The sequence below is a fragment of the Cajanus cajan genome, chromosome 4 (assembly GCF_000230855.2).
Source record: "Cajanus cajan strain Asha chromosome 4, NIPB_CcT2T_4, whole genome shotgun sequence".
Taxonomy (NCBI): domain Eukaryota; kingdom Viridiplantae; phylum Streptophyta; class Magnoliopsida; order Fabales; family Fabaceae; genus Cajanus; species Cajanus cajan.
The window spans coordinates 53,932,226-53,941,934 of record NC_138520.1 but is presented as its reverse complement, the minus strand read 5'-3'; the positions used below and the strand labels follow the sequence as shown (position 1 = coordinate 53,941,934).

Sequence of the window (9,709 nt, the reverse complement as noted above, 5' to 3'; positions counted from 1 at the left end):
GTGTTCAGAAAGCACGGAGGTATGCAACTTTCGGCTCGGGCGGCGAGTAAAGTTGTATCTGGAGAGACAGTACTCACAGCTTCCGGCTAGGGCGTCTAGTGAAGCTACCCTGGAGAGGGCAAACTCAGTACCGAAGTGTTCAGAAAGCACGGAGGTATGCAACTTTCGGCTCGGGCGGCGAGTAAAGTTGTATCTGGAGAGACGGTACTCACCCTGGAGAGGGCAAACTCAGTACCAAAGTGTTCAGAAAGCACGGAGGTATGCAACTTTCGGCTCGGGCGGCGAGTAAAGTTGTATCTGGAGAGACGGTACTCACCCTGGAGAGGGCAAACTCAGTACCGAAGTGTTCAGAAAGCACGGAGGTATGCAACTTTCGGCTCGGGCGGCGAGTAAAGTTGTATCTGGAGAGACGGTACTCACCCTGGAGAGGGCAAACTCTGTACCAAAGTGTTCAGAAAACACGGAGGTACGCAACTTCCGACTCGGGCAGCGAGTGAAGTTGTACTCACAGCTTCCAGCTAGGGCGTCTAGCGAGGCTAACCTGGAGAGGCTACTCAACCAATTTTCCACCGGAAGACGCTACAAGTCAGAAGGTTGGCACATCACCCGGACAATTGGGTCAACTCCTTTACTTGTCAACCGGTAAACTAAAAGGCCGTTTGACCAAGTAAAGGGGGGGCAGCTGTAGACCCCTAAAATTGTCCGGGTCGGAAATAAAGCTTGAAGACTCTCGAAGACTGAAGAAGGATCAGCCAGAAGGACTTCCAGAAGGCCCAAGGAGGGTTCTCTATAGGTCTAAGAGGTCTTAGGATAGCTAAAAATAGAAAATAGGAGGAATTGGGACCAATACGGGCTGCTTGGGGACCAGTACGGCCTGTATTGAAGTTTTGAACTTCAATACGGCCGTACTGGACTCAATACGGTCGTATTGAAGATTTGTGAACTTCAATACGGCCGTATTGAGTTCAATACGGCCGTATTGAAGAACAAATTCTCAATACGGGCCGTATTGATCCCAGCGCCCGTATTGCTCCTATTTCCTATAAATATGGCGTCATTTGACGTCAATAGACACTTTGGAACCATTTCTTGACTCTCTTATTGAGTGTTCTGGGGTTTTTGAGCAGTGCTCTGCCTTAGGAACCTCTCTGGGAGTCAGGACCGGTTAAATCCTCGAGTTCTGAGCGCTTTGGTTGAGTCTCGGATTTAACCAAAGGGGAAATCTTTTTGATTCCCTTAGTCAAAATTTTCTTCGAGGAGAGTGTCGAGCAAGTTTGTAGAGGGAAGGAGCGCCGCAAAGCCTCCTAGCATTTATTGAGATTTATAAAAGCACGCTCCAAGAGGTTTTCTTTAATTCCCTCCTTTTACTGCTTTCTGTGTGTTTAATTTAAGCATCATGTAGATATTTAAGATAATAATCGTTCATAAATAAAAGGGGTAATTTAGTAATTTTGTGCTATTATTTGTAAAATAATCCGTCATAGGGAACCCGTTAGGGGCGTTGTGGGGTGCTAACACCTTCCTCACGCGTAACCGACTCCCTTACCCGACTCTGGTTATAATGGCCGAAGTCGATTTTTGAAATCGATTGCCTTAACTTCTTTTTCCAATGTTTTGAGTAAAACATTGGTGGCGACTCCACGAACCCTCCCTTTTTACAAAAACCACTAATCCATGGAGGGTCCCGCTTGGGATTAAATTGGATTGGTGAGACTCTTTCAATAATAAATTGGATAAGATCGACGAGGTCTCAGTTTGAGAACAAGTCGTTCTAACAATCCAATACATTTTCAAAACTAAAATAAAAGCGAGCTCGACCGTCTTCGCGACCGCCGAGGCCCGTTTGGGCCGGTGGCGACAGTGACACAACATGAAGAAACAAAAATAAGAATACACACAAAAAAACAAACAGATTTACACAATCCTCAATGAATCCTAGGAAAAGAAAAGAAGTAGACAACATCTAACACACAAAGAGTCAGAGAAATTAGATACTTATGGAAATCATCCAAGCATTTCAAAACATGGCAAGACAATCAATCAGCTCAAGAGGTGAATCAAAAGCAACAGAACCTCACAAGATGCACTGTATCACTGTATCTCTCAAGTGTCTAGGCAATTGTATACTCTCAAAGCACTCATGAAAAACAAGCAACAGATAGACTTGGCAAGCCTCTAAAATCAACACCCAACAAACATGCACATAAGGATCAAAAGGTCATTTTAGGGTTGTAATGAGGCCAAGGACAGGGTAGAGGAAAATATATGGGATAAGTAACTACAAACCAGAGGAACTAGAGGAGAAATGGGGAATAAGTCAAGAATGCGCACAAGAAAGAAACCCAAAAACCTCTATGATGATGAATCCTCTTTCTCTTGCCTCAAACAACTTCTCTTTTTCGTTTTTTTATTATTTTTTTTTGTTTTTTTTTTGTTTTTTTTTGTTTTTTTTTGTTTTGAATGAACAGTATGTAGTGAACAGTACATACGAAAATTTTTAGATGAGATAAGATAACATGCAGAGAAGTAAAGTGTACAGCATAAGAAATCAACTAGCCAATATACATCATCCAATGAAACATACACAGACCCCCACACTTGTTCAAGAACTTATTCCCAAAACAATTCCAAAGCTCCAAAACTCCCTAAGGTTAAGGTAATCATGGTTTTTCGCTTAAGGCTTGTAATGAGCTTCAAACAAAGAAGGGGAAGTAGGCTCAGCAGGGGTTATCAGAGGAGTTAATTCAAGGTAGGCTTATTTGGCCAGAGGCTTATCAGAACAAAAATGCCTTAATCATATCCAAACATGCATGTGAATCAAGAAGTATCAAACAGAGTCAAGACAAGGCAACTGTGCAAGCAATCAAGAGGCATAACACACAAGTAAGATCAGAGAGTGGCTCAAATCCTCAAATCCTCATGCAGGGTATATCTGTCACAATTAAAACAACCTCTCAAACCTCAAAATCATCTTTCCAAGCAGAGAAAAACAGGGATTTCAAACCATATAGTATCAAGAAACTCCTATCCAAGAATGAAGTAAGTGCCTACAAACTATCAAAACCCAGAAATCAAAGAGAAACATGCAAAACTACACAGAACACCTAAACATAAAACCTAAAATAACAAGTAAACCCTAAAAGCATGTAACCAAAACAGTTCCCCCCGACACTTAAATCACACATTGTCCCAATGTGGCCCAAACAGAAGATCAGAGCAATCAGAACAATCAATAAATCTAGACAAGTGCAATAAAAGTAAAGAAGGAGAAGGGGAAAGAAAACTCCCTAAGTCATGGTGGGAGAGTAGCGGGGTCGAGCAGAGACATCTCCTCTTCAACTGCGTTCAACAAGGATGGATTGCTGAGGAAAGGCTTCAAACGGTGTCCATTAACTTTGAAGCTCTTGTCTGTGGATTCACTTTTGACCTCAACTGTACCATAAGGAAAAACATTAGTAACAACAAAAGGTCCAATCCACTTAGAACGTAACTTACCACCCATGAGTCCGAGCCGAGAATTGTACAAGAGAACTTTCTGGCCAACCACGAAGTTCTTCCTAGCTATCAAGCTGTCATGGAACTTCTTGGTTTTCTCCTTGTAGAACTTAGAGTTCTCATAGGCTTCAAGGCGGATCTCATCAAGCTCACTCAGTTACAACTTCCTTTCCTCTCCAGCCTGATCAATAGAGAAGTTGCAAGTCTTCACAGCCCAGTAGGCTCGGTGCTCTATCTCCACAGGTAAATGACATGCCTTACCAAAGACAACCCGATAAGGAGACATCCCTATAGGTGCTTTGTAGGCAGTCCTATGCGCCCAAAGAGCATCATCCAACCTGTTACTCCAATCTTTCCTATTGGGCTGCACAATCTTCTCTAAGATCCTCTTGATCTCCCTATTTGAAATCTCAGCTTGCCCATTAGTCTGGGGGTGGTAGGGTGTAGAAATTTTGTGCACTACCCCATACTTCTTGAGCAAAGCCTGCATGGATCTGTTACAAAAATGGGTGCCCTGATCACTAACAATAGCTCTGGGTACTCCAAACCTGCAAAATATGTTAGATCTGACAAAATCCACAACAACCCGAGCATCATTAGTTCTGGTGGCTTTGGCTTCCACCCATTTTGAAACATAATCAACAGCTAGGAGAATATATGAAAAACCAAAAGAGACAGGAAAAGGACCCATGAAATCAATACCCCAGACATCAAAAACCTCGTAGAATAGCATGGGCTGCTGAGGCATCTGCTGTCTCCAAGAAAGGGCTCCTCCTGCTCTCTGACACTACTTACAAGTGCTGCAAATCTTCCACGCATCCTTGAAGATGGTGGGCCAGTAAAAACCACAATCAAGCACCTTGCGAGCTGTCCTCTGAATGCCAAGATGACCACTAGATGCAGAAGAATGACAAAACTGCAGGACGAAGTCAATCTCATGGTCTGGCAAGCATCTCCTGATTACCTGATCATTGCAAAACTTCCACAAATAGGGGTCATCCGAAACATAATGTTTAGCATCACTCTTGAGTTTATCAATCTGAGCTCTAGATGCTAAAGGAGGAAAAACAGAAGCAACTAAATAATTAACAATGTTCGCAAACCAAGGGGTGGGGGAAGGAACAGAAACAGAAGAAACAATCAACAAATTTTCATTAGGAAAGTTATCTTGGATGGGCAAGACATCAACACTGTCCTCAGCTCTCTCAATCCTGCTGAGATGGTCTGCCACTAAGTTTTGTGCTCCGCTCCTGTCACGGATGTCCAAGTCAAACTCTTGAAGCCAGAGCATCCATCTGATCAGCCTAGGATTTGAGTCAGCCTTCTTCAACAGGTACTTTAGAGCTGCATGATCTGTAAAAACAACGACACGAGAACCAAGCAAATATGACCGAGATTTATCAAGTGCAAAAACAATAGCTAAAAGTTCCTTTTCCGTGGTCGTGTAATTTTCTTGAGCATCATCCAATGTCCTGGAAGCGTAGTATATCACCCTAGGTGATTTGTCAACCCTCTGTGCTAAGACAGCCCCCAGTGCATAATTTGAAGCATCACACATTAGCTCAAAGGGAACTGTCCAGTCTGGTGCCTGAATGATAGGAGTGGTGGTCAAGGCTGTCTTAAGGCAATCAAACGCCTCCTTGCACCTGTCATCAAAATCAAATTCAATATCCTTCTGAAGCAAGCTGGATAGTGGGAGGGCTTTCTTGTTGAAGTCCTTAATGAAACGCCTGTAGAAACCTGCATGGCCAAGAAAAGATCACACCTCTCACACGCAAGAGGGGTAAAGCAATTGTGCAATGACAAATATCTTTGCAGGGTCAACCTGAATGCCCCGACTAGAAATGATATGCCCTAAAACTATACCCTGCTCTACCATGAAATGACATTTCTCAAAATTAAGAACAAGGTTAGTCTCAATGCATCTATTCAGAACTCTATCCAAACTATCCAAACATGCATCAAAAGAGGATCCATAAACAGTAAAATCATCCATAACTCTATGTAATTTTCAAGAAAATCACTAAAAATACTGAGCATGCACCGCTGGAATATGCTAGGGGCATTGCATAGGCCAAAAGGCATCCTCCTATAGGAAAAAGTACCAAAGGGGCAGGTGAATGTGGTCTTCTCCTGATCCTCAGGAGCAATATGAATTTGAAAATAACCAGAGAACCCATCATGAAAATAGTAATGAGATTTACCTGCTAGACGCTCAAGCACCTGATCAATGAAGGGCAGAGGAAAATGATCCTTCCTTGTTGCTTGGTTGAGCCTCCGGTAGTCAATACAGACCCTCCAACTATTTTGCACTCTAGTGGGGATGAGCTCATCCCTCTCATTTTTAACAACAGTGAGGCCTGTCTTCTTGGGGACCACTTGGACCGGACTCACCCACTGACTGTCTGATATAGGATAAATGATCCTAGCTTGAAGAAGCTTGGTCACCTCCTTCTTCACTACATCCAAAATGACAGGGTTGAGTCGCCTCTAGGGCTGTCTCACTGGTTTAGTTCCATCCTCCAGTAATATCCTGTGCATGCATGTGGATGGACTGATACCAGGAATGTCCGCTAGGGTCCAACCGATGGCTTTCTTATGCTTTTTTAGAACCTGCAACAATCTCTCCTCTTGAACAGCATCAAGTGAGGTGGAAATGATCACTGGCAACTTCTCATTATCCTCCAAGTAAGCATACTTGAGGTTCTCTGGAAGAGGCTTCAATTCTGGTGTGGGTGCTGGCTGAACATCAGAAGGAACCAAGGAAGGGAAAAGTGGTTCCGCAGCCTGTACCTCAACCTGCAAGTCAGATTCTTTTGTACTTCCTGCAACATGGTTAGTGCATTCTGACTGTATAACATCAAGAGCAAGAGGTACAACACCCAAAGTGTGAATTTCAAATTCAGATGGCTCATAATGAATTTCACATTTAGATTGATATTCAGATTTAGACTCAGACTCAGACTCAGACTCAATGCATGGAAGATAGCTATACAAATCAAATGAAAATGAATGCTTCTTAGCATGAGAAGAATGAAAATCATGAATGTGCTCATCAAGTATATCATCAATCAATTCAACACGAAAAACAGAATGAGCTTCAGAAGGAAATTTCATGGCATCCAAGATATTAAAATGAACAGCAATATCACCAAATTCCATAGACAAAGTGCCAGCATAAACATCAATCTTGGTCCGAGCTATTTTCAAAAATGGTCTGCCTAGAATGATTGGGACAGAACCATGGGAGAATCCGTCCTCCATATCAAGCACATAAAAATCAGCAGGAAAAATTAGTTCACCAACCCGAACCAAGACATCCTCTATAAAACCTGTGGGGTGGGCAACACTCCTATTGGCCAACTGAATGACCACACCCGTAGGTTGCAAAGTACCAAGAGACAAAGAATTGAAAATAGACAGAGGCATGACATTAATTGAAGCTCCTAAATCAAGCATGGCATTTTCAAATTTATTGTTACCAATAATGCAAGGTACACAAAATGTACCTGGGTTCTTACACTTTTCAGGAATGTGTGGAACAGATTTTCCTATGAGTGCTGAGATATTTCTGCCCATGCTAATTCGCTCATTGCCCTTCAGCTTCCTCTTGTGAGTGCACAGCTCCTTCAAGAATTTTGCATATCTGGGAATTTGCTTGATGGCATCCAGCAAAGGTATGTTCACCTCCACCTTCCTGAAGGTCTCCAATATCTCCTTATCCACCTCTTCCATCTTTTTGCTTGGAATTGATTTTGGTGGAAATTGAAGAGGGATAAGAGGCTGATGTAGATCATCACTATGTGCACTGGAAGAAGGTCCACCTGCATGAAAATTTTTGCTACTACCTGTATGGCCTTCTTTCTTAAGTGTAGGCTCAGGTAGAGGTGCTACAGCTGTAGGTGGCGGTATATCAACTTTTTTGCTAGACCTCAAGGTGATGGCACTCACATTCTTTAGATTTTGCATAGTTTGTGAAGGTAACTTGTCTGAATTTTGGGACTGTGCTTGATTGAGCTGAGTGGCCATCTGCCCCATCTGATTTGTCAAACTTTGAATGGAAGCTCTGGTCTCTTTTTGGAACTGCATGTTTTGAAGAGTCATCTGCCTCACTAACTCCTCCAATGAAGGTTCAGAAGTAGGAGGTTGAGGAGCTGGTGGTGTAGGAGCTTCATGTTGTCTTTGCTGTTGCTGTTGGATAGGAGGAGGCACATATCTGCTAGGACCAACATTGTTTTGGAAGGGAGGGGATGGCTGTTGTTGCTGCTGGTTAGACCATCTAAGATTAGGATGATTTCTCCAACCTGGATTGTACCTATTGCTGGAGAGGTCATAACTCTACTGCTGTTGTTGCTGCGTTGGTCTGTTATTGTAGATATTTGCAGCATAGGCTTGTGGGGCATCAGGACCTGTAGAAGAGTCTTGCAAGGAGGGACAAGCATTTGTTGGATGATTAATTGAAGTGCAGATGCCACATACTTTTGCTGGTGGTGGAGCTGATTTTTGATTTGCAGCCAGTTGTGAAACTAAGGTGGTGAGAGCATCAATCTTACTCTCCAGCTTTTTGTGTTCAGTGGAATCTGGGGCTACCACATCATGCACACCCCTCACAACTATGGCATCACTCCTCATATTGAATTGTTGTGAGTTGGACGCCATTTTTTCAATCAGCCCTCTAGCAGAAGCACGTGTCATATCTCCTAAAGCTCCTCCACTAGTTGCATCAATCATGCTTCTATCCATCATGTTCAACCCCTCATAGAAATACTGCAATAATAGCTGCTCAAAAATTTGATGGTGAGGGCAGCTAGCACACAACCTCTTGAATCTTTCCCAGTACTCGTATAAGCTCTCTCCCATGAGTTGCCTAATTCCATATATGTCTTTCTGGATTGCAGTGGTCCTGGATGCAGGGAAGAATTTTTCGAGGAACACTCTCTTCAAGTCATCCCAGCCTGTTATTGAACCAGGAGCCAGATAGTACAACCAGTCCTTGGCAAGATCCTCCAATGAAAAAGGGAATGACTTCAGGTAGATGTGATCTTCAGGGACATTAGGTGGCCTCATGGTGGAATAAATTATGTGGAACTCCTTGAGATGCTTGTGTGGATCCTCACCTGCACGACCATGAAACTTAGGCAACAAATGGATCAGTCCAGTTTTAAGCACAAAAGGAATATCTTCCTCAGGATATTGAATGCATAGACTCTCATATGTGAAATCAGGTGCAGCCATCTCCCTAAGTGTTCTCTCTCGAGGTCCAGGTTGGTCAGCCATATTTTCAGTTGAGTCAACTTCAGATGCTACACTCACACTATGGGTATCAGTCTCAGGTGGGACTATATGCTCTCTAACTAATCTATGGTATGTTCTATCTATTTTAGGATCAAATGGATGCAAAGTGTGTGGATTGTTCCTAGTCATGCACTACATGCCACACATGCATCAAGACACGTGAACAGTAGGGGTAAACTGGGAATTTCTATGAAAACTCAGAAAATATCAAAACTAATGCACCAACATCATCCTAAAACCATAAGACACTACCACAAAAATTTTGAAAACAAAATTCAAAACCTAACTATTTTAAAAAAATTAAAAAAGTTTGGAAAAATAGTGAAATAAAACTTCAAAAATAAAAAAGAAATAGTAAACGACGTTTTTTTGAAGATCTAGCTGGGGCCATAAGACATAGTGTGTGGGTTGGATAGATCTTTTTTTCTACAAAAAATGAAAAAAAAAAGTTTGCCTAATTCTAATAACTAGAGCCAAAGTTATGGCCCTTTGAAGTTTTGCTGAAAACAATTTTCAAAATTTTTTGTATCTCCAAATTTTGACCAAACTAAGTGCCCTAGCTATTTTTTACACAAAATATAGGTTGAAAGAAGTTACCACAAAAAAAATCAGACAAAAATAACAAGTCTAGCTATCAAAACCAAAAATCACAATTAATTGGAAAATTCTGGCACTATTCAGCACTATTCATGCGCCACATTTTGCACCAGATTTGTGCACCAAAATTGGACCACTTCCATACCAATTTCCCCCAATTTTAGAACCCGAACAGAGGAGTAGTAGGGAGAGAAAATAGAGCATGCCCAAACCGAAACAGAGCATGCACCAACTGTACCAAAAAAAGGCACCAAAACAGGGGAAAAACGCACCAGATTTTGAGCTAAAATGCACCAGAATTTGAGCCAAAATGCACCAGATT

General features: G+C 42.2%; 1 pseudogene; it reads right to left on the bottom strand.

Annotated features, from left to right (window-relative positions):
- Nucleotides 1-4,282: 4,282 nt before the first annotated feature.
- On the bottom strand, nucleotides 4,283-9,143 carry LOC145957365 (uncharacterized; annotated as a pseudogene).
- Between the last annotated feature and the right edge of the window lie 566 nt (nucleotides 9,144-9,709).